At 38.9% G+C, this 23,127-nt stretch overlaps 1 protein-coding gene across 1 annotated transcript in view; it reads left to right on the forward strand.

The window, feature by feature from the left end:
* The window catches only part of EDIL3 (EGF like repeats and discoidin domains 3), a 238,317-nt gene that overhangs the window by 192,016 nt on the left and 23,174 nt on the right, over window positions 1-23,127 (forward strand). The gene's annotated exons all lie outside the window — the stretch shown is intronic.

Consider the following 23,127-nt stretch of genomic DNA (forward strand, 5'->3'; position numbering starts at 1 on the left):
GAAATTGTGTGACTTCTGGAAGAGCTGGATTGCTAAGCCATATATTGTGAGTGGGCTTGGGGAGACAGGGAGTTCTGTGGGAGCTGTGAACTGAAATAAATCACATTATAAACAGAAGACACCTGTATTTCTCTGCAGCTTTATTAAAAACCACTAGGCCACAAAAGGAATCAATGCTCTGTACTGAAACAGCAACAAAATTGGTCTCTGCTTCTCCAGATACAAAGCTGGTGCTGGTTTTTTATTAGAATTTCTCACAATCCTAAAGTTCTTAGATTTCAGATAACAAAATGAAAATTGTGAGGAGATCAGCTTTTTTTTTTTTTGTGCTTTCTACTGGGATAAAAAAATTATATTTACAGTCAGTATTGACCATTTATCTTTCCAATGCAAAAACATCTCTTTTCATCTCTTTTACTGTCACTTCTACTTGAAGAACTTCATTTGGACACTGGGTTTTGGCACCTCCTTGCTTTTGTTCTTCCCTTGGTGAGGGACTTCACAGTGTCACACTGTTCACACAGCCTGGTAGCTCACAGGATGCACCTCAAGGCAGGTTGGGAATAAATTATTAACACAGATCTTTGCCACTCTTTCCCAGAGACTTGCTACAGGTAAATTTTCCTGCAAAAAAACAGCCAGTGGTAGGATAAGTTAATAATGGACAAAGAGCTCTGAACATTTTAGTCAAAGGCAAAAGGAGATGAAGACTGATGCCCACTTCTGATTTTCACACTGCTGAATGTACTGACTTTGCCTTGCCTAGGCTAGAATGTTAAACAGGTCACTTTATTCACTTCAATTGCCTATAAACCATAGGCTTAGTTTGGCTTAATTTTCGCTACTAATGATCACTATTTGCTTTTAGGACAGTGTGCAACTCAAGATGACAAGATGAACAAAAAGCTTTTCTCCTTTCTATTTTTTTTTAATCTTTTTATGTTGCCAATCTGTTTTTAACAGTCGTTACAAACACGTACCTTTCAGAAATTGTATTAGGAGCTATGCCTTGATTTCCGACTCAGAGTTGTCTTCCAGGAGTATTTGATGGCCATTCCAGGGTCGCACTCTAACTCAGTTTTTTGCCTAAATCATTTCAAATTAAATGCATTATTCACATTAATAATGTTACTAAATTGTGCATTTCAGCATTGCCCTTCCTAAATTGCTTTTGACTTTGCAAAGCTTTCCTGTGCAATTCATTTTATGGAAATGTTTATAATAGTAATTGAATTTAAGCCTAGAAATTAAATAAGGCAGTTTAAAATCTTGGTTTATTTTGCCTTTTAAATGCTTTATTTAGGCTGTATTCTGTCATTTAGGTAGCAAAGTCTGAAGCATCTGTAGAATCATTGATTTTACTCTGGCAAAATACAGAGGGATTATTAGAAGGACAGACAGATATAGGAGCTCTCTGTTGCAAGTTGTCCAGAAAACAGGCACCAGACAGACACACCATGATTATATTCTGTGACAAAAAAATTGTGTGATGTCACCTTCATAGAATCATAGAAGGTTGGAAGAGACTTTTAAGATCAACCAGACCAACTATCAATCCAGCACCACCACAGTAACCCCTAAACCATTAAACCATGAACAGGAGCAAAGATCCTGTCTGAGCTGTAAATTAGCTGTGGATGAGAGCTTATAGTAGAAAAATGTTGTGTTTCATAGAGTCCTGCTCTGTTCCCTGAATTATATTCCCAGCTCTCTCTGTTAAGCCTTCAGTAAAAATTAAGGGGTTAAATCAGTGCTCCAGAGCCTGCCTTTGACACATAACAAATTCATCATCACTAACAAAAATTATTTGGGAAGTTTCCCTAAGCAGTGAGATCCTGCAAGAGAGTACTGTCAGCTCCCTCACTGACTCGCAGCTTTTCTGTGAGTATCACTCCCCTGCAGATGAAAGTTAAATTGAGTAATGACCCATTTCCTATTACAATAACAGGTTTTGATCTTGCCTCAGAAAATCTGGGAGTGTAAGCAAAAACTGCCTGGTTGTTGTGAATTTTGATGTACACGGGATCTGAGGCCGAGGCGGTTTTTTGTTGCTGTGCGTTTGCAGCGGGGATGTTGGTGTTAGTTGAATAGCAGCACCTTCTGAAAACACAGTGCATGAAATTTTAATGGAAAGATGTTCGTTTTTCATTGTTTTAAATTCCTGTTTTACCAAGCTATCATTTCCACTGTCTTGAAATAACGTTCTGTCTCAATTTGTGAAGCAGAGGCATATTTCCCTTCCACTCCCTTAAAAAAGTAAAATAGCTAAACAATTTTTTAGGTAAGAATACAGGGGAAAAGGGTCCAAATGTGTGTGGTACTTCAAAATAGCATCCGCTTTTTCCTAAAAAAATTGTTTGTTGTTTTTGCAGCTACCCTTGAATTGGTTTTTGACTCAAAAATTGGTTTTTGACTCAAGCAGAGTTGGTCACAGTTGTTTCTTCTGAAAATGATAGAGAGAAGCAAAATGACCTTGTCAAGGTCAACTATCTTTAAGAAGCAAAAAATACCTGATGTAAACAGAGATGAGGCAAAAAACCAGAGCCAGATGAGGGTGAAAGAATGGAATGGAACTCCATCTCGCTGTGTTTTCCAAGAACTTGATGCTTTATTAACTGGGATATGATATTTTTATTAGCCTTGCATATCTTTTCCCAAATACTATTTTTTGAATAAGCAAGATACTTAATATTTCCTTCATGTATCTGTCAGCATCTCATTAGTAAAATATAAAAAGGCCAAGGAAATCTATTCTTCTCTGAAAAAGACTCAATTTTACATTCCTTTTATGCCACTTTGAAAACACAGTGCATGAAGCTTTATTGTGAGATTCTGGTTGACTTCAGAACATTTTTGTTCAAAATCTGCTATTCATTTTTGTATTCCATCTCCTGCATAAAAAGCACAGAAACAGATTGATTCCTGTCTTGTCAAATGAGGAACAGAGATTGTATCTTTTTAGCTAAGTAAATAATGAAATTGAGACACAAACATAAAGAAGGAGCGGTGGAAAAGGAACTTCAAATTAATCTAAATTTGAAGGCAGCAGAACATTTTGTATCTTTCTTCAGAGGAGGGGGAAATGTGCTTAAAACCAGGCTGACATTTACCTAGCAGTAAGCAGAAAATGAAATTGTCATATCTCAGCATATTAAAGCATCACATAAAGTAGATATGAGCATTTCCCAGTTGGTCTCTGAATCTTAACCTATTCATTGGTTTCATCATATATTTTTGTCCCTAATAACACCCTACTCAGAGTTAAGTGTTGATCCAAGCAGAATATTTGGCTTTTTGTTTTGTTTCGTTTTTGATTTCCATGTTAAGTCAGGTGTGTCTCTAGAGCAATGTGCTGTGCAAGACCCTCTTTGCACTCTACTTAATAACATTCATCCTGCTCACTCCTCAAGTAAAGCAAGAGCAGTTTCCCTGTCAGAAAACATGACAGAAAAAAGAAAATCTCAGCAGAGAAGATTTTAAAAGGGAAATCACTGTAGACACTGAAGTACTGCAACTAAACATTTCCCCAATTATCTGGGTCTTGTTCAAGAGCACCTTGAGACTTGTAATATAAAGTGTATCACAACAGACTTTCATCAGAATTTCCTCACTGGTTTGTTTTTTGGCTTGTGTTTCTATACATTTTCTCACTCTACAGGTGTAAAAATATAAATAGAGACTTTTTATTTTTTCAGAACAGAGCTGTGTTTTTTAGTGTTATAATTCACTTATGACATTAGGACAGAGCTGAGAAGATACCTGAGTTGACAGTGCTCATACTTACATTTGATAGTTTTCTCTAAAATAAGCCAGGAAAAAAGGTTATTTTAAAGCAATACAAGCTTTGAAAGTTAGTCCTTGGGATTACAAGAACTTCCTGCTTAATTATGTACTATACATAACCAAGCCTTAATTGCTTTTGTTGCTGGAGTGATCTCCTTAGAAGCTTCATGTTTAATTAACTACAAGATATATTAATCCTATTTCAAGCCATCCTTTCTTTGTTGTATAATTAAGCAGAAAAGTATTTTCACAATTAGAAATTAATTCTATATATAGCTGATGAAAATAAAGCACCTCTGTAAAGAACACACAGGTCTGTTTTTTCCAATGACAGAAGTAAAAATATTTTGACCCACCTTAATGGGTTATCTTTGTTAAGAGGTAATGAGACTGACAACACACCAATAAAATTTTCAGCTAAGAATTATTAAGAAAACTATCAGGATATCACTTAAGACCTCACTGCAGATGGCTAATGACCTCCCTTTGGCAGCATCAGAAATTCAAAGGCTTGATATGTTATTTATAAATATTGGAACAGACCCTCCCTGCACATTTTTTTATCTGAATTTATTTTTCTTGACTTTGAGGTGTTCTTCAGTTTGTCATATTTATACTTTGGCTGTGCTACTTCACTGATGCTATAACACAAGATAAAAAAAACATTGTGAGTACAGTTTTGTATTTTGCAACAGAATCCTGAGCATCCTCATCTTTTAGAAACCTCAGTAGCACATTGCAGGAGAAGTTAAGAGTTGCCCTTTTTTTTATGAGAGAGAGAGGTAGCAGACAGCTTTGGCTGATGTTTAACAGAACAAAAGAAAAAAAGGGAGATTTTTAGGGGTTGTTTACTTGACCTACTAGCTGCCTTACACCACACCTCACTTATCAGCTGAGTTTGTGTAGGTGCCTCCATGAGTGCCCAAGGGGAGGCCTGGATCCTCCATGGGCAGGGCTGAGCAGAGGGAGCAGCCCTGGAGGAGCCCTGGGGGTGCTGGGGGCTGGGACCCCAAAGCCTTGGCTGGGCTGGGACCCCAAAGCCTGGGCTGGGCTGGGACCCCAAAGCCTGGGCTGGGACCCCAAAGACTGTGCCAGGCCCAGAGCCCCGAGCCCAGAGCCCCGAGCCCAGAGCCCAGAGCCCAGAGCCCAGAGCCCCGTGCCGGGCCCAGCCCAGCGGGGGCAGCAGCGCAGGGGCCATTCTGCCCCTCTGCCCCTCAGGCAGAGCCCACCTGCAGAGCTGCCCCAGCCCTGGGCCAGCCCAGCAAGGAGCTGCAGCTGCTGCAGCCAGGCCAGAGGAGGCTCCAGCACGGGCACAGGGACGGAGCAGCTCTGCCGGCAGCAAAGGTGCCACGGCTGCCATCGCTCACCCGGGCACCAGAAGCTTTGGGCTGAGCCCAGGGCGGCCTCGCAGGGCCCGGAGGGGCCGCGGCAAAAATGGACACGGACAATTGCCGAGGGCCGCGGGGACGGCAGCCGGGGAATGGCTGCCGGTGCCAGAGGGCAGGGCTGGCTGGGATCTTGGCAATGAGGAATTGTTCCCTGGCAGGGTGGGCAGGGCCTGGCACAGGGTGCCCAGAGCAGCTGGGGCTGCCTCTGCATCTCTGTCACTGCCCGAGGCCGGGCTGGACACTGGGACAGTGGGAGGCGTCCCTGCCATGGCAGGGGTCAAATGAGCTGAGCTTTAAGGCCCCTTCCAACCCAAACTATTCCATGCTTCAGTGAAGACAGCCTCATTGTTTTGAGCACCTCTGACTGAGGTTCCTCATCGTCCCCAAGAGGCCCTGTGGAACTCCAGCATTTTCTCTTGTGTGTGAGTTGCATCTTGACACTTGCACAGTAAGGGGGGCGAGCTTTAGCCCCAGCTGAGGAGTGTGGTATTTGCTGGGTCCCCAGGATGAAGAAGGAATTGAGAATCTGACCCCATGTTCTTAGAAGGCTAATTTATTATTTTATGGTATTTTATTAAAGAATGCTATACTAAAACTATAGTGAAGAAAGAGAAAGGATACAGACAGAAGGCTACAAAGAATGATAATGAAAACTCGTGACTCCTTTCAGCGTCCCGACGCAGCTGGATGGTGATTGGGTGATTAAGGCAAAACAATTCACATGGAACCAATGAAACAATTCACATGTTGGATAAACAATCTCCAACCACATTCCAAAGCAGCAAAACAGGGAGAAGCAATCAGATAATTATTGTTTTCATTTTTCTCTGAGGCTTCTCAGCTTTCCAGGAGAAGAAATCCTGGTGAAGGGATTTTTCAGAAAATATGACAGTGACAGAGGAACTCTGCACCTCAGCAGGAGTTCAGAGCTGGGTCATACATCAGGGGAACCTGAGCCAGGTCCAGAGGAGTGTGTGGGAGCCAGAGTGGTGTGGTGACAGAAAAACAAAAATAACACATTCATCCTGCTCCTTAGACAAGCCTGGCTGTGCCTTCCATGCAGGCCTGCCTCCACTGGGATGACCACTTGACTCAAAAAACCCTCAGAGCTGCCTTAAAACACCTTCTTCCTTACTTACTAGTGCTGAACCATTTTATTTTTCACAGCATCCGCCACCAAACCTTTTATTCTTTTTACTTCCCCCCAAATACACACACACACAATCACACACACACACACGTACATATATAAATTGCAGGACCACTGTAGGATTTGCTCTGCTTTCCACAGCACATCAGGAGGTCTTTTTTTTATTTGAGAGGACCTTAAAAGTCTTGTTTTCCAAGGTTTACAGCAATAATTCATAGTCTTAGAAAGTCCTTTGATATTAAAAATTAAATCTCTGTTTTATGAGAATTTAGAAGCTATTTGGGGGTTATTATTAGAGAGTCTTAACATTATTCCCATTATTTTCTTTATTCCCCATCCTACTGTATGTAATTTTGTGTTGCTAAGGGAATATGACCCTGTAAATAGGAGCAACATGATTTTTTTTTAATAATTCTCACTTAATTTTCCATTTAAAATATACATCATAAGCACAATACAAATGAATGAAGAGTCTTTTGAAAATTTTTTATGTCTGAGTTATTTTCTATCTCTGCAGATGCACCTTTTTTTTCCATTACAGTTTTTTCAGTTTTCTGATTGCATTGCAGTCCACTGGAAAAATGTCATAAAAAGTTATCTGGTTTTAGTTCTAATGAAACAATAATGACACCTTCTATTAGAGTAAGAGAGGACAGGTCATGAAAGACCATGGCACTGTAATTTCCTGACCCTCTGAAAAGTTAAATTTCAAGTGGAATAATGGCATTCTGGGGTAAATGGAGCAATTGTAAATAAGTGCTGTCATGTTCAGTAGCATCTATTTCTGTGATTTAAAAAAAAAAGAAAAAAAGAATCTGTCATCTATTATGGTATCTCACTCAAAGGGTGGAAATTGTGGCTAATCAATTTGCATTGCAGTCCTCCCACACTGCACAAGCCTTCCTGTTTCATTTTGGCTGAAATGAGAAATGAACCCTGGGAATTAGGTTTTATTTCTTGCATATAAAAGATATAAGCAACTTAAACTTTAATGCAGAAGAAAATAAATGAAAACATTAAAATTAATTATTCAAATTTAATCTGCTGCTCAGTTTTCCAGAGACCTGTAAATTTCATTTTAGGGTGGCACTTTATGCCATTTAGGCAATGTGGTCTTTAAAACTGAAATAGGGACTCTGTGAGGAGCTTTCTGGACAATTTGATCATCTGTCACTTTGTGTTGTGTCGTTGCATTATTTCACAGACTAAAGGGAAGAGCATAAAAAGAAACTCAGTGCCATGGCTCTAAAAAGGCATTGCTGTTAGAACACAGATCTCCTCACTGAACTGCACTTGGTTTTAATTGTTGTGTAGCAGGAATTAAAATGAAAAGGCATCAATTAGTTCATCACAGCAACTTTAGGACCACATTGCTGTAGGAGCTATTTAGGAGGATTTTTACAGCTCAAGAACTAGCATTAATTGACACATTATACAAAATGCTGGGGATGGAGGGCTTTCTTTTTTGGTGGTTTCTTTTTTTCCTTGTTGGTTTTTTTGAGGGGAGGGGGGTTTTTGGTTTTGGTGGGGTTTTTTGGTTTTGTTTGTTTGTTTGTTTGTTGGTTTGTTTGTTTTACAGAAAGGTCAATGTCCAGGAGAAACAATGCCCACTTGAACCAGACGAAAAAACTAGCTAGTAGTGAATGTTCAGATATGGGTTTTTTCCTCCAATTTGAGTCAAATTTTCTAAGTTCTCTGTAGATACTTCTAGCTTCTCTGCAGATACGGATTAAAAAAATTAAAGAAAAGCCCAGAAAAAGTGGTTTGGTATACAGTATGAAGCATTTGTCACAGTACAAGAATTAAATTGTGTCACAAGAGAGTCGCAGGTGGCAGGTTTATATAAATTAAATAAATATATTCACACTAAGAGCTCACTCTGGTAGTGATGGTCCATACCATCAGCCACCTATAAACTCTGTAAATTTACAAATTTTATGCTTTCTGCACCTACTTTTCTTCTCTGTACTCCCATCAGGGAATAATAAGAAACTGCCTGTTGTGGATAAAGGATGTGCAACAGGAACCAGAGGGTTTCAACAGTCAGATTTTAGGGTTGGTTTTACACAGATCAGGAGAGACCAGAGAAACTCTGATAAGTGATTTTGTGGCTGTGAGAAGAAGGTTTGTGTCCTAGGAGAGGCAGGACATGATGTGATCCAGTAATTAAAGAAATAAACACATTGGAAATTTATAAATGGAGAGAACACATGACTCTCAAGGAATTTCCTTACCTGAAAATGAATGAAAAATGCCTAAAATGCCTCTGTATGTGCATGTGTGTATATATATGTATATGTGCATATATATATATATATATATATATATATATATATGTGTGTGTGTGTGTGTGTGTATACACATATATATATGTGTGTGAAAAATGAATGAAAAATGCCTAAAATGCCTCTGTGTGTGCATGTATATATTTTGCCTTTTGGATGTGGGGGACTTTTTTTGTTTGTTTTTGGGGATTTGTCTGGGTTTTGGGTGATATTTGGTTTTGTTTTGTTTTTGTTTTAGATTTCTGTGCACATGTGTAGCCTGGCAATCAAAATAGTTTTTCCCACTGAACTTGCATAACTCCATTTAGTCAGGGATAAAGTCAAAAAGCCTGATTTATGGATGCTACTCTAGCTTTATAGAGCTTTCAGGTTAATTTCTGCAGGATCATGTCCTGAATCTGTTGCTCTGGTTTACCATGGGATGTTTCCTGTAAAAAGATAACTTTGATATGATTCTTTACTATGCACAGGTGTGTCTGCATTTTTCCTAAACCCCTTAAGGCAAATATAAGCAAGTCACTGGCGCTCCACCTCTTGAGTCTCACTTAAAGGGAGGCAAAAAAAAAAAAAAGAAAAAAAAAATCACCACTCTCTGGGAGACAAAAAAATAAACACACAGTTGTCTCCATTGAATCTGCTGAGCTGACATAGTTGCTTTTTGTTAGGGGCCTACCTTTAACCAAAATAAAGGGTCTACCCAAATTTGTCATACAGTATTTTTAGTTGAAGTAATTTTAATATAAATATCCGACAGGTTTGGGGTTTTTGCCAATATTATTGGGCTAATAATCTGAAATATATCCCTCCACATCAATTTCAATTCTACAAATGTCATTGTGCCAGCATCCCCTGAAGTTAACATAAGTCCTTTACCAGTCAGCCTTCAGGAAAATGAGAAAATCCTGGGGGCTGGCAGTGAGGGCAGCCTGATTGTGTGGACAGATAACACGGAGCACTTGGGACTTGCTTTTAGCAGCTCTGCCGGTTTCATCCATATCACTGAGCTGAAAAGTTCCCTCAGGCACTGGCAGGTGGACAAGGAGGGTGATAAGTACCTGGTGTCTGCCAAGGAGCTTCCTTATATCTCATAAATCCTCTGTGTGCATGTATTCCTCTTTTGATTCCTGCATTTTTCATCTCGAGCACTCTGCAGTATTTCCCATTTTATGGCTGACATACCTTCACCATGGAATGAATCACCTACATGGCAATTAAGCAGGTAGCCAGGAGAACGACAAATTTTATGTTATTACCTAATAATAATTGCTTCATTATCAGTATTTCTAACCCCTTAAATTACCATTATGTGTGTTGGTGTCAAGTGATCCTCACAATATTCTTTCTGCTATGCAGTAAAATTGCACAAAGGAGCTTACACTCCATGGAAGAATTGAAAATTACTGTGTAGATAAACAGAAAATAGTTTTTCACAGAAGAACTTTGGAGAGTTACTAATAATCAATTAGATTTTAAAAGTACTGACAGCTGCTTTGGTTTATACAAATGGCAATACTTTTCAGCTTGGTTTAAATACATAATTGGAGAACAGACAAAATGCTGGTAGCAAAATATGTGCAAAAAGCTTAATTTACTGTAGCATCCAAACATGGTTTTGATGAGTAAGTAACTAAGGCATAGATCATAATTGCCTCTGTCCACTAGAGATGTTAGCAGGGTGAAAAAATAGAGATTTAAAATGTCAGTGCAACAAGAGCCTCAATTTTTGCTGCGAGAACTCTCAGGAGTCTCTTGCTGGTAACAGGGGCTGAAAGATTTTGCACCCTGGTAGTGGTGAAAGCGCTTTGTGTTGGCTTTCAGCAAGTAACAAAAATGAATGATTTAGTCTAAAAAGTGGTGAGGGAACCCTGGATGCTTGGCACTGCATCATAGCAATAAAAACTGCTGCCGTTGCTGCGAGGGAACATTCCAGGGAGCACTAGAGGCACCAGGAAACTGGCATGGAAATGAGAACTTGTCCACCCAAAAAGAACAAGCAGGTGTTTCTCTGTTGTCTGTTCTTGTTATCACCTGAAGGAGGAGGAATGTTACCTGTAAGATATACTTTCCTAGGTCTGGTTTTTATTTTTTCCCCCTGTGGTAGTTTAATTTGTACGGTAGATCAATAGGTATTGCATGGGTGGTGCAAGTTAGTGCTGGAAGGAATGTTTAGATTCCCTACTTTAGAACTCAATGTTTTTGTCCATATTTAATTTTTTGCCAATTATTTTACAGGTTTCCAAATTAGCACATATGTTCCGAAAGGTACATTTTTACTGATTTCACAGAATCCCAGACTGATTTGGGTTGGGAGGGACCTTAAAGTCCATCCCATTCCACCCCCTGCCATGGCAGGGACACCCTCTACAACCCCAAGGGTGCTCCAAGCCCCAATTTCCATCACTGCTAGGGATTTTTCTCTGGGAAAAACAAATAATCTCAATTATAAATTACATACATACATAGACAAATAACTTCAAATATTTAAAAAAAAACCACAAAATACTTATACAAATATTTAACCTTTCATAGTGAGACTGTCAGTGCATTTGCATTTTATTTTTGCTGAGTTTTTATGCACACTTAAGATGAAGTATGCTGCAAGACCTAATGAGCTGTTCTTGATTAGCTGCATCACAAGGGGTGAAGTGTTGACTTGTTTTTGCAGGATCCATCTGAAGCCTCACATGATGTTCAAACCCATTGATCTGAAGCAGCACGTTAGATTGGATGTTCTATTGCAGTCATGCACTGGTCTCACCCTGCCAGAATAAAAATTAAATCAGAACTAGCCAGGGGTGGTAATGTTGTCACTAATGGTGTCTGCATTTCTTTTCAAATTCATGGGGAGATTTTGCTCAATAGCTGTAATCCACACCTTTGCACTTCTGTCTACTGTGCCAAAATTGTGGGATTTAGTGAGCTGATAAGGGTATCCTGAGGTGCATATTGATTTTATAATAGAAGTGTGTCACTTCCAAGACAAAAAAGGGCAGAATCTTTTAAACATTTTTCCAATTAAAAGTATCACTGGTACCAGACTCATGTTAACTTAAAAATTCAGTCAGTCACACTACGGAAATATCCAATATAGCCTACCTGCCTGGAAAAATAATTCAAATAAAGATAACTGTGCTGTCTTGAAACAGCAGCAGTCTGACTTGTGTTGTCAACATCCTGATTTAATTTTCTTGTGGATGTTTCATCCCCTTAAAACAAGCAGAGGTTTGCATTTACATGCCTTTGCCACCTCTCCTCCTGCCTCCCATGGTTTCAGCCACCTCAGTGATATCAGATTTGGAGCTGCAGGATTTGTCAAAACTCTAAATATTCTACATCCATATGCATTTGGCGTCTATACATCAAGAAAGAATCAAATTATGAGACTAGAGAAGCTTGAGCATTAACTCAAATTTAATGTCAGGGAAACCAATTATAGAATGTTGCATGATAACTGCTCTCTCTTTTGTATTTGTTACTTTAATGATCAAATGCAGTTTTATGTATTTAATCCCTGGCTGTGTCAACACATTCCTAACCTGTATCTAAATTCAGGTGGGTGCTTGAAGTAATCAGCTGTCTGTGGGATGGTTTATGGTGGTGAACATGCTATGAGTTACATTTTAAGCAGTAAGCCAAAAATAATGAACAGCACTTTTTAAGTACTTTCCTTTAGGAAGTAGTGAGCTGGTTTTATGCTTCAGTGGAGTAAAAAAAAAAAAACTCAGAGAGTTTAATTTTTAAGATAACTAAGCAGATTACAAGATGGATGAAGAGGTCTAGGTGACTGCATGGCTAGCTTTCAGTAGTAAAACAGTTTTGGAAACAAATTATGAAACAAATAGACAGTCTGATGAGAATACTCCTAACTCAGCAGCTGTGGGAACCTTTTTATTTTTTGCCTGCCACTGGTGGTATAGCTGCTGCAACAGCTCCCAGCATCATTGCAGGCAGTGGAAGAGACAAGCAAGGCTAATCTGTGTGCTCGTGGGAACTGAGAGAGCAAGACACAGCACTTTCCCCTCTGGAGCCCATGAAAGCCACACTAATTTAAGATCAAAGGCAGCAGAACTTCTGTGTCTCACGGTTCCTTGCATGAGTTTGTGGGAAAGAGTCAACCTGAAACATGGGTGATCTACCTATAGTTTATTTTTAGTGTTGCTATTTTTATTTAGCCGTGGATTAAATTGCAATTTCTTGGGATGGTCTGGAAACACATCAGCTGTTTTCATAACTATGAATTATCTGCATTCAGAGATGCCCTTGGAACAAGAGTGGTATAATTTAGTGCAGATAAAATTATCAGCATTTAGGAAGGGGGAAAAAAAGCATATGTGGTATTGCTTCATATCGATTTGATAGTCTGTTTAGAAAAGGCTTGGCTCCTGAAGGAGTTTGTGCAGATAAAAATATATATTGCAGAGCTCTACATTAAGTGGTACATAAAAAATACTGGCAAGTCCCATCTCATTTATTTTAATTCAGTGCTTTCTCCTCAGAAAGGTTAGTCCCATATTTCTCCGGGATCCTTACATTTCATCTGCTGTGCAGAAATAAGCCTGACTTTCTCTGATATGCAGCCTGAGAAACCACAAACAAATAAAACACACTGCTCCATATGCAGGGCCCTCCTTTCTGTCGCAGTGGCAAATTTGACACACACGTGACTTAAGTGTAGCAAAGAACTTGTAGCAAAGAACAGCTTTAAGGCATTTTCAGTGCCCAGTAAAACTTTATTTTGACCCAAAATATTTTTGTCGATTTTCAGATAAGCCAGCATACTGGTTGGTAAGGGTAAGTGCATGCAAAAATGGTGCAGGAAGCAATGATAAAAGGAGGCTATTCCTACAATATTCCAAAAAAATATTTGAGGGAGCATGGATGTGTAAGAAATTAATAACAAATAGCATATCACTTGCATGCATCAGTGAGGATGTAGCTGAGACAAGGTTTGCAGAGAAAATGGATATTCCTTATGGGGCCAGCTGATAGGTTTGCTGCCATCAACAGGAAGACCATATCCTTAATTTCCCCTACTTCCAGGAAATGCTGAAATATTGCCAGTTGTCAGTGGGGTAGTGCAGGCCTACAGAAGGAAGCATCAACCTCAGGCTAAGTAAAAATTATGTAAATAAAAGTTTTAGTATTTCTCGTGGAGTTTTTTTGAAAATTATTGGGGAATTAATATCATCGAATATTTCCTTGGCACCAAAATAAGAGTTCTCAAGCTGTGGGTGTGAGCTCTTTGTTATAGATGCCTCAGATACAAGAGCCACAAATTCCCCCATACTTTTATTTTCATTTTTTACTTATATCACCTGCATTGCATCTCCTGGTCTTTGATTTCCTCTTTTTTAAGATATTCACTTTTCCTGCTTGTGTGCAGCAATGTCTTTCTTTTTGAAATTTGCTTTTAATTCCCTCTAATTCCAGCTGAATTTATTGAAAATAGATTTACACCTCTCTACAGATTATACAAATCCCTATATATTTCTTCCTGGCATGGGGAACAGTGTACCAATAACTTAGAATTTTAAAGAAAAATAAAATTAAGAAGCATTTTGGGGAAAATATGCATGTAAACTCAATAGTGACTTGACATATCACAAAAACCATTCGGAAAAAATTACCTGTGTTTTAAGTATGCATGTCTGAATATGTGTGAGTACATATTCCTCTGTGTGTGTGCGTGTGCGCAAATCTGTAGATGACATACAAATAGATAATACAGATATAAATTGTGGGGATTTTTGAAGAAATTTTGAATGAGTTAGAGATGGGATGCCTGGAGTTTTTAGGTGATGTGATTTATTTTTCTTATCCTCTGTATAGTCAGGACAGGTGAGTTTGTCTCACATCTTCACTGCATAGCTCAGAAGGTCACAAGACTTTTAGTTACTAGATTTTTTAAGTATTTATTGACCAATAAAATAACTTCAATAAGGATATTTATGTTTTTGACCTAATCCTTAAATATTTTGTCTTATGGACCCATGCTACAGTGTAAGCTTTTGTAGCCAATCATGTTATGGCACAAACTTATTGTACTGTATCCTAAAGTTCTTGTTTACCATTGTAACTACTTTTATTTTTTCTAGATCTTAAACTCTAAAACTCTAAACTTTCTTCTTAACTTAATTTGTCTTTGCTTTAAACTATAAATCCACATTTTCATTTCTAGCACCTGAGTTTGGGAGTCTTTTCCAATGTCCCAGACCAAATCCTGGGTTTAAATCTAAGCTTTGGCTTACAGGCCCAAAGTTCTGAGAATTCCTGATATTTCAGATTGTAACAATAAATGATAGAGATAGAGAGAGTAAAAGATAAAAATAGAGATGATGACAGAAATAGAGACAGACATAGAGGTAAAAGTAGAGATAGAAACAGAGACAGAGATACATGATACAGAATAGAAATAAACATGAGCATTTCTATAACAAAATAACTTTTTTTTTGACCACAAACAACTTCCAGAACACAAATGAGGACCCTCCAAATGTGCTGAAAGAGTTCCCTCATTCAAATCTGCGTTTCTCTTCCAAAACTTTGTGCAAGAATTTCTGCCTGGGTTTTCCATCCACCCTGCATGAGTGATTTGTGTAGCGCCAGGGGTGCATTGTGCTCCTTGGTACCATGCAAACCTTTGACGTTTCACCCTGCAGCCACCTAGGGAATCTCCACAGGGTTCTCCTCCCACCCAGAGCTGTCCAGAGCTGGAGCCAGATTTCAGCTCTCTGAAATAAAAGCTCTTTCAGGATCCTGCAGGTGTTGAGACTCCAGTTGGCTCCCAGGCAAGCAAAAGACATCCAGGATGCTGCTTGCAGATAATTTCACTGCCACCCCAGCCAGTGGGGCTTTCTGTGAGGTTTCCCAGGAAAATGGAAGGGATTATGTGATTTGTTGTATTTTTTGTGGTTTTTTTTTTTAATTTTTGGGGGTTTTTGTTGTTGTTTCATTTCTAAAAAAACATTGTCCTTTTCAAACTCGTGTTGCTTGGACAAGCAAAAAGCATCTGCTTTTTCTTGAAGGACCCCTTTGGCAGTTGAATGTGAAATTAAAAAATGGAAGTAGGGAATGCAGGAAAGATAAATTTAAAAGCATGAATGCTGGTCTCTGATTTAGCCTCTGATATTTATGCTCTTGTGCACCAGCAGGACACAGAATCATGGAATTATAGAATGGTTTAGATTGGATAGGATCCTAAATCCCATCCAGTGCCACCATGGCAGGGTCACCTCCCACTGTCCCAGTGTCCAGCCCGGCCTCGGGCAGTGCCAGGGATGCAGGGGCAGCCCCAGCTGCTCTGGGCACCCTGTGCCAGGGCCTGCCCACCCTGCCAGGGAACAATTCCTCATTGCCAAGATCCCAGCCAGCCCTCTGACCATGGAAAATCTTTCCCCCCTCTGTCTAATAATCCTTCCAAAAAATCCTTTTCCTGCCCTCCAAGTATCTCTCAAACCATAGTTCTAAATGTGCAGCCATCATATGATCATCATCTCAACCTCTAAAATAAAATTACTTAATTTAAAACACAATATCAGCATCCATACAGCCTGACTGCATTTGTAATTCTGGAAATACAGGTAAAATACTGTCATGCTTATGTTTGTTGTGAATTTAGGAGTTATTTACTTGAGCCGCAGTGCCACAAGTAAACCCACTGCTGTGAGCAAGCTACCTGCTTTCTACTAAGAAAATCAATGCTCTTCGTAGTAGATTTTTTTTCCCCAGTCTGCCCTGCTGCTCTTCATAATATGGACCATTTTCCATGGAGAGGCACAAGGTATTTCTAAATCAAGTGTTTAAAGAATCAGGGAATCACTTAGGAAAAGAGCTCTCAGATCGCTGAGTCCCACTGTTCCCCCAGCACTGCCAAGGCCACCACTGGCCCATGTCCCCAAGAGTCACATCCAAATGGCTTTTCAATCTCTCCAGGGCTGGGAGATCCACCAGGGCAGCTCACTCGGTGAAGAAATTTATCCTCATATCCAATGTAAACCCGCCCTGCTGTAAAAATCAAAAGTATCTGCAGGGAAAGCTTCCTCTGCCTCATGAGTGGCTTTGCAGCTTAAAGAAGTAGAATAAAAAAACTGGAATATCTCACCCAGAAGTCCTGGGGGATGATCTGAGCCTTGGGGTGAGACCTGTGATATAAAAAGGTTAAGTTCACTGAGCTTGTAACTCCTTGTGAACTCAGGATCTCTGATACCCACATGCCTAAAGCCAAGTTTGTTTTTTGGTTTTGTTGTTTTTTTGGGGTTTTTTTTCTGGAGCTTGTGGGAATAACTACCCTGGTACTTGTTCAGGAGGTTAATCAGCCCTTTTTGCCCTTTTTGTGTGTGTTTCTGGCTAAAATGAAGGCACTTTAATCCCAGATGAAATGCAGTGCAGGGCTGGCTCTGAGCAGAATATTCTCACTCCCTTCCACAAAGCCTTGAAGTCTGGTTAGTTTAAGGTGACATTTGGGGAAAACACAGCAGTTTAATTCCCCCTGGGTGTACCCTGGGCTGGTGGTTAAAGGCAAGGCTGGTGGCAAGGCATTTCTGCAAAGACTTGCTGGGAATCAGTCAGTGAGGAAAAGTATTAAAGATGATGCTGCTCAAAATATATAAATTTTCTATTAGTCCCCATGCATTTTTTAAATGCAGTTTTTATGAGAAAAGCAAACATTTTCACCATCAGATACCACAGCAAATTTGGAAAATATGATTTTCACTGAGTCACCTGACATGAGCACAATAATCTGCTCCAAGACACAAATTACTGCTGATTTGTGTTACAGTAATAGGGGTCTATTTTCAGCTGCCTACAGAGCAAATCCTTAGGGAACAGTCCACTCCAGGGAACTGCAATGCATGAGTGAGAAACACCTACTTACAGGCAGTGGAGAAAATATATCTTTTTATTTGAATTCTTGATGGAAAATGCATCTGCAAAAAGAAGCCAAAGATATTTTATTTCTGTCTGCCTGACAATGTAGTTTCTTGCTTTCTGGTGGAAGTTAATTTTCATTGACACATGGTTTTATATAGAATTTTTGCTGCAACATGCAACTGGTAGATAGTCAAGTTTATTTCTCTGTTTTATACACCTAAAGCAATTTTTTTAACCCTCGTAGCAAGACAGTGCATGTGTCACCTCCCACGTGCTCAAAGTTGACTGAAAAATTCTGGGTTTCAAAACTGTTTAACTGTGAAATTTGCTTTCCAAAAGAGTGCAGATAGTACGATGGTAAACGCTGGGTTTTGGTAAACCATACTTACACCCACCTGACAGAGCAAGGGCTGCAGGAGCTGTTTAAAAGATTAATCTTTGTGAAAGGAACACAAGGGAAAAACAAAGCAAAACAAAAGAAAACAAAAAAAAAAAATAGGCAGGAAATATCCGATGGATCTACAAGGAAAACACATCGCCCAGAGCTGAAATTCTGTTCTTTTCAGATTTCTTATGCTGTGGTTTCACAGACCTCTCCATGTGCTGGCGTTCGAAACTTTTAAGATTTCGACTTTGTTAATAATTTATCACCTCCCATCTGTGTGGTGTTTCATGGCAGAGCAGAGTTCCCTCTCTGTGCTCTTCTTTGTTAGCTGGACCAGGTGTCAGCAGGGGTTGTGTGGGTACATGCAAATATAGAATTTGCAAATGTTTTTCTTTCAGGTATTACTTTCCTTGGGATCCAGCCCTGTTGACTGTAGGAAACTGCTATGTTTTTGAGAGGATGTTTTACACTTTTCCAGCCATAGCTGTGCATTTCTCTTTTACTTTGTCTTTGGTTCAAGAAAACCCTCTTATTTTCTTCTTTTTCAAAAATATTGGTGGCAATTAATTTTGGCCTAAGTACTGCTAGTGAAGTTTGGAATATATTTTTAAAAAACAAACATTTTTACTAACTTTCTCAGCAAGAAAATGGCCTATAATTTGTTTCTATCTAAATCTTTATTAAGTCAAGTGCAGAAAGCAGCGAGCATGATGTTGGGAACCTATGTATAGTTATTTATACTGGAAATAGTGGTATTATTTAATACTTTTAACCTATTCACAACAGGATTTTAAATCTCCACTCAAAGATTAGGCCTTTAACACTCATTGAGTCCATTCTGTGTGTTCCAGGAGAGCTTATGGAGGTTTTATGTGCAGGAACCTACTCAAGGTTGTGTTTGAGTTGAGAAAAACACAACCTCCTTTTTTCCTTTTTTTTTTTTCCTCCTTTTTCCTCTTTCCTCTTTCCTCTTTCCTTTTCCTTTTCCTTTTCCTTTTCCTTTTCCTTTTCCTTTTTCTTTTCCTTTTCCTTCTTTTCATTTATTTTCTTTTTTGTTTTTTCCCTATAACCCAGGAAGTCATTAATCCAGTGTTCTTTTTGGGGGAATCATCACTTTTGACCATTTTTTTCAGCCTCAGCCAGCCAGATCCTAACTTTCTTAGCTTTATAAGAAACATTTAAAGACTCTGCTCCACGTTGAATGGAAGGCTGAGATGGGTATATTTATGTTATTTATGTGTCTGCATTCTTTTCATGCTTCCACCTGGGTTAGGGTGCAAACAGTGAATAAATATTAAAAAATTGAAGAAAAATATTTTTTAAAAATTAGTGTTGAGTGCTGATAGGAGTTTTAGGGGTCATTCACAGAAATTTTGTCATTCCCATAAGGAAGATGTCTCTACTGAGGCAAAGGGAGAGGCATTAATTCCAAAACTGACAAAACTTCAAGCACCACACTCCATGTCCATCTCCAGTCCTCTGTGTAAACTTCTCTTTCAAACTTAGAAGAGTACAGATAAGTCTAGTAAATAGTTTGTCTGCATTGATTTACCCTGTTGCTTACACAGTAAAAAATCAGAGCTCTTTTGATTAATTATTTACCAGTACAAAGGATGGAATAGCTGTCATTTTTTATTTTCAAAAAAAAATCTTGTTACAATTGAGGTGCTTTTCTTATTTATATGAAAAGGCATGGACAACATTCTAAGTGAAAACCCAGCATTTTCAAATTTGCTGCTAAATTTAAAATATTTTGACAGTCATATTTTTACTTTTGGCATTCATATTTCAACTTTCAGGCCTGTTCTTCTGAAAATGAAAGAACTTCATATATAATTTTGAAATCTCTTCTATAGAAATTCATTCCACTATTAAAAGGATCAACCTTTTAATTAAATGAAAAGTGACATTCAGATTGCAGAGAGAAATAAATTTTTTTAACACTTCTGTATACAAAAGTTCTGGTTGCAGACAAGCTGTAGTTAATATTTAATTTAATGTAAGGCATTTTGAATTGGCTGCTGCTGTGTCTGGGGTTTCTAGTTTAAAATTTGGTTTTAAACTGTTTGAAAGTTGATTTATTCCAAATTTCTTGTTGAAATTTTTTATGATTCATCTCAGTCAATCATTTTTTGTGAAACTTCCATTATGTAGGCTTAAGAATGGAAAACATATATGTTAAAAATGGTATAAGTTACTCAGTTGTTACTTTTCTCTGGAATTTGGAAGTCCATTCTCATGGCCCTACTTTTCAATACCTAACCAAAACTGAACCTGAACCAAGCAGACCTAATGGAAAAAATATAGACCAGCTCCTCCAAAAGCAAAATACATCACTTTTTATCTCAGAATATTTATGGATTTTTTTATGTCTGTGTGTGTGTGTTTGTTTGTTTGCTTGTTTTGGGAGGACCTAGTGGGTTTGGTTGGTTTGTTGCATTTTTGAGGGTTTTTTTCACTTCTGACAGGAGATAGAGATTTGTTTATTTCTTTTTTTAACACTGGGGAACATGAAAATATTTTCCCACCTAGCTGAAGGCCTAAACAAACAAAAACAACAACCAGGTAAATACTGAACTTCCATATTACCATCATTAATTTTAATTTCGTGAACAAAATGAGTTGCTTGTGCGTTAGATGAGCCTGTTTATGATCCCAACACTTTTTACAAAATTATTTATCAGTCCTGCCATAAAAGCTGTTGTCTCATCCTTTCTGCTGAAAGCCAAGCAGAAGTTGTGATACTTCACTTGTAGGGAAGTGTCAGAACCCAGGAAATTCCTCTGGCTGCCCTGGAGGGCTCAGAGACCTTGGCACCGAGCCCAAGACCCCCGTGCCTTTGATCTTGATCCATGGCAAAACAAAATTACCAGCCTTTATATGAAGAATTACAAGTCAAAAGAGTTTAAGTAGAATGATAGTGAATTTATCTCAGGGTGAAAAATAGATTTTTTGGGGTTTTTAGAATGGGGTTCAGGAGGCAAGATGGAGGAATCTGGGCATGTCCAGCCTTTCTCTTTCTTCTTGGCCTCCATCTTCTGCTGTGATGGTGGCACTTTTGGTTGGGTTTAAGGTGGAAACTCACTGTCTAACATTGGTGACATGTATCGAGAAGTTATGGTAAATAAAGTTCATGTAGGTTTTAGTTATACAAAGATAAGATAACACCATCCTGAGGGTGGTCACTCTGCCACAACCCGACCTGCCAGACAGACCTGGGCAGGTCAGAGAAAGACTTTTATCCATAAGAAACAATAAACAACCTTGAGAACAAGAATAGATGAGTTCTGTCTCCTTCTTGGACTGTCAGGCTGGGAAAAGAGAAGGGTTTTTGTCTTCCCAGGTGTTGCATCAGCAGCCTTTGATTTCCATTTAAAACCCACAACGCGCCAAAAACCCAAGAGAAACGCAAGCAAAGACACCCATATTCCTCCTGGCTGCCTTTGCAAGTGTTGCTGTGACACATTAACTTCCCCAGACCCCACATTTCTATCAAGTGCCATTCTGAAACTCGTGGTTAAATACACCATTCTTCCTGGCCAAGGCTTTTGGCAGAGCTTTAATCCCCAAAATCAGCCGCGGCCTCACGGGGAAGGTTTGCAAAGGCAAGGAAATAAATCCAGATCGGAGCTCAGTCCCCGGGTTGGGTCTGTCCTGCCAGGAGAGCCCAGGCTTGTTTTGACCAGAGGTCTATTTACCAAGCTCTGCAGTAGGGGCTCCAGGGTGTCCTTTTGACTAATAGCAGATAATCTTTCCTGTGTCCTGCAAAATGAAGATTAATAGACCTTCTAATTGCATTCAGGAAAGTATATTATGAGATTATTGCCTTGAAGTGACAAGACATTCAGCCTAAAAGGAAAGAGAAATCTGATTTCTTCTGTAAACCCGGAAAAATACTTCTCTGGCTAAAAGAGCCAAAGCTGTTTTCTACAATATAGTGTACCTATTTTATATTTTTGTGCTGGCTATTAACAGTGTATCATAGGGGAAAAAAGAAGCTTGCCTTAACATTTCAGAGGATAGCACACACACACACACACATGAAAAAAAAATTTAAAAATGACAAATAAAACCCCCAAAACCAAACCAAATAAAAACCCAACAAAATAAAACAAAAAACAACCCAGCTTGCTGTTGTTTTCAAAATCTAGTATCACAATTTTGTCATTTTTAGTGCATTGCTACAGCAGCATAGCTGTATGGAACAGGTTATGCATAATAATCCCTGCTGACAGATGGGCAAAGTCATTCTTAGAAACAATGGCTGAGTGATGCTGTCTTGGCTACGTTTCCTACAAAAATAAGAATTATGCAGTCAGAGCTTTTAAACACAAGGAGAAACTTCCAGCCTTAACCCCACTTATCTTCTAGGCAGGCTTAGCTTTGCTTACAGGCAGGTTTTCGTTAGTGTTTCAACAGTTCAGTAGTTATATTAATTATTAGTCACTTTGCAGTATCTTGTGTGCAAGCTTATCTTCACTCTGCTCATCGATCTGTAGCCCAGATACTCATACATTATTGAGACATTTTTATGGGCTCCAGAAAACATTTGCAACATTATTAATTACCCGAGGGGTAGGGGGGGGGAAAAGCAACCAGGTAAATAATGAACTTCCATATTACCGCCATTAATTTTGATTTTAAAAACAAAATGAGCTGCTTGTGTGTAGATTATGATCCCAACACTTTGTAAGAAGGTATTTATCAGTCCTGCCATAAAAGCTGCTGTCTCATCCTCTCTGCTGAAAGCCAAGAAGAAGTTGTGATATTTCATTTCCAGGGAAGAGTTTTTGTCTTCCCAGGTGTTGCATCACCAGCCTTTGATTTCCATTTAAAACCTGTAATGTTCCAAAAACCCAAGAGAAATGTAAGCAAAGACACCCATATTTCTCCTGGCTGCCTTTGCAAGTGTTGCTATGAGATGCAAACTTCCCTAGAGCTCACATTTCTATCAAGTGTCATTCTGTAATTCACGATTAAATACACTTTTCTTCCTCTGCTTATATTTCAAATTTTCTTCTCCGTATTTTGCTGCTGTTTAACCCACTCCAGCATCTGAAATTCCCAGTAATGCTCTTCAACAGAAAACGAAGGAATCTCCACTGGGACAGAGGACTGGCATGCAGGAATTCTTACTGATGCATTTCCTTATCAACTTGACATATATTTTTATTTAAAAAAAAAGTGGCAACACTCTTACTTACTCTTCTCTATAGCGACACTCTTCCTACTCTTCTCTATATCTGAAGAGAGTGGAACAATCCT

Source organism: Zonotrichia leucophrys, chromosome Z, assembly GCF_028769735.1.
Source record: "Zonotrichia leucophrys gambelii isolate GWCS_2022_RI chromosome Z, RI_Zleu_2.0, whole genome shotgun sequence".
Lineage (NCBI taxonomy): Eukaryota > Metazoa > Chordata > Aves > Passeriformes > Passerellidae > Zonotrichia > Zonotrichia leucophrys.